Raw genomic sequence first — 2,910 nt, 5'->3', positions numbered from 1 at the left:
CAGCTCCAGATGTCGCTGAAGCCTTCAGCTTTACAAATGTGGGGGCGTCATATCTCTGATTATTCCGGGAGCTTCCTGGAGTTTCTGCCCAGAGCTTTTTCCTTTTGTTAACAGGATGAGACCCCCTGTGGTGCATTTGGGAAAAAATGACTGGATTTCGGTGGGTCCCCTTTGTGGGGCACCAACAGGAGCCGGCGTCTCGTCTTGAGAAGTCATAAAACAAACAAGTTAACAATAAAGCCTGTGTTTTTCCACAGGGAACTGTTTTATTAAGGACTCCGGCCAGTTACCGATTGATTTGTTGGCTGAGAAAAGCAGCCGAGCGATTAGGAGTAAATGCCCGTTGTTACGTGAGGCTGAGAGCGGAAACTGTCAGGATGCAGCGCATAGAGGAGTGTCAGTGCAACATAATTTACAATTACAAGCTGATGCTTACATACGTGCATCTGTGTGTGTGTGTGTGTGTGTGTGTGGTGTGTGTGTGTGTGTGCATCTGTGTGTGTGTGTGTGTGTGTTACAGCAACATTGAGCTTATCACACTTCCATACCACTAACTGTATTCCACCAACGCGGGGACGCAACGCGCACCCAAAAAAAGAGCATACATACACAACTGTTTCCCATCCCTGCCTAGATGAGTGCTGTTGAAGTGTCGGGGTCTCGTTGGGGAGCTGTGAGGAACACGGAACTGTGATGAAGCTCAAGTGAGGGGAGGCTGAGAGGGGGGAACGGTAGCGATCCAATTGTGGGCACATGTCCATCTGGCAACAATGTCCTCCATCTAGCAAATATCATCTCTCATATCAGACTCTCCACGTTTCTCCACAAAATGATGGACTTTCAAGCTTTATTACAGCTGTAAATCACAAACTCGTTGATCCACAAACCCCCAAAAGCAGCACAGATGGACCCTGAAAATATGGTGTTTTATTTTTGCTGCATGATTCAGGACATAGAGGAGACAGATAGAAGAGATATCTGACAAAGATTGCTGCCATTTGTTGGATTGCTCACATGGACGAGTCCTCACAGCAGGGGGCCTGATGAGATCTAGGACGCCGGCGAAGATGCTGCCGCTGAGGGGGCCCTGGCATGAACGCAGGGAGGGACTCTCCATCTGGCCAGCGAAGGTTAATTTAATGACCTGGTGATAAAGCAAAAGCAGCTTTGTTGTGTGAGCGCGACCCGCTGACGCAGCAGCAGTGAACTGAGCAAATACCAGGTAGAATATCAACCCCTGGTAAACCTGGATTGGCCACAGCTGATTGATTGTTGATGTAATTACAATTTTTTTAAACCGCAGTTATTTAATTCACGACATATTATCTGTCACTAATGAAGCAATAAGCAAACGGTCTGGTTTGACTTCTGTGGTTGATAAGCTGGTACTTCTGTGTGTGCTGGACCTGGATAAACCTGTGAGATATGATCTTGGTTTCATTAAACTTTCTTGGAAACGGACCTGTGATGCAAGTACGCAGGATAATATAGGTAATATAGTCTCTCGTACATTGTGATAAGGGATAATCATTTACTGGGCTTACAATTTGATCATAACCAACAGTCTTGACACAGAGGCGTGTTCGTGTGTGGTGTGTGTGTGGGTTGTGTTGGAAATGTGAGTTGTGTTAGATGAATTCTGCCACCAGCATAAAAGTCACAGTGCTGCCCTGAAAGGCGCCGTCTCTAAAAGCGCCACGCTCGTGTCAGCAGCCTGTGGCCCTGCATTTCACAGTCTAAGAGAAGTGGGCTCCTGCCATTTCCACTGACAATAGTAGATGGAAGTGCTCCGGCTCATTCGTATAGGGAATAACAACACACCAGCACTTCTTACAAAAGAGCATTTTTATTGCAGCTGGCGACAAAAAAAAAGAAAAAGATAAAGATCGCTCTTGGAATGAAAATGCACCCTGGCGATGAAACAAATCAATACTGGGAAAGAACAAACACAGAAAGAAAGTTTTGAATTCACAAAACCACATCACCCCTCCCTGGGGGGGGGGGTTCTTCCTGTTTTAGGTGGTAACTCAATAGAATCTGCTGTGGTCTGAGTCTGTGTTGACATTAAGGCTTTAGAATTTAAACCAGCGTCTGTTGTTTCATTCACAATCCTCCACATTAGTATGAATAATGTTACGAACACGCACACATTAGTTTGGGGTTGTGTGCAGCCTTCCCAGCAGGTGTTGGTTGAATCCAGCCGTAATCTGCCGAGATGATTCCGACCTTTGCTTCTCCCGCATCCGCACTCACGCAGCTCTGCTTTCTGCAAAAAATTGCAGCACTCGACTCTCCAAGTGCAGGAACTGAACTTTCCTACTGAACATCGCAGTCCGGAGAGTACAGAGAGAGGAAATCTCCTCTTTTATACTCTTTTGTTATAGACTGCAGACGCCACCAATCAATCGTATACAACCCAAGCTGCTCTGGGTGAATTTAAATGTTATAAATGCTCATTTCAGAATGTGTACAATATTATTGGGGTCATCGAGGCGCGGTTTCCATACAGACGAGTGGAAGGTGGCTGAAATACACTGAAAAATCAGCACTGCTATTAAATCAGAACGCTTCAAACATGAGGAGGGTGCAGTGGAGGGCGGGGCTTCACAGGGTGCACAATGAAGTTATTAAGTTCATCTCTATTCTCAGAAACAGCGTCTGATTGGGCCTCAGCAGGAAGCTGGTATTAACCTCTCTGCTACGCCTGCGGAGACGTTCACGCGGCGTTGCGACTTCAGGCTTCAGCAGCAGAAGCACAGTCATCGTTGGAGCAGGTGACGGTAACCAACGTGAACTTTTACTCACGATCCTTCTCAACACTAAGGATCAGCAAATCAGAATCCCATTTGGATGAAACAGAAAGTAATCCTCTTAGCAAGTGAAACTTGGCGCATTAGTCTGTCTTCTTCA

This window comes from Takifugu flavidus, chromosome 4 (genome assembly GCF_003711565.1).
Source record: "Takifugu flavidus isolate HTHZ2018 chromosome 4, ASM371156v2, whole genome shotgun sequence".
Lineage (NCBI taxonomy): Eukaryota > Metazoa > Chordata > Actinopteri > Tetraodontiformes > Tetraodontidae > Takifugu > Takifugu flavidus.
This window is presented reverse-complemented; position numbering follows the sequence as displayed.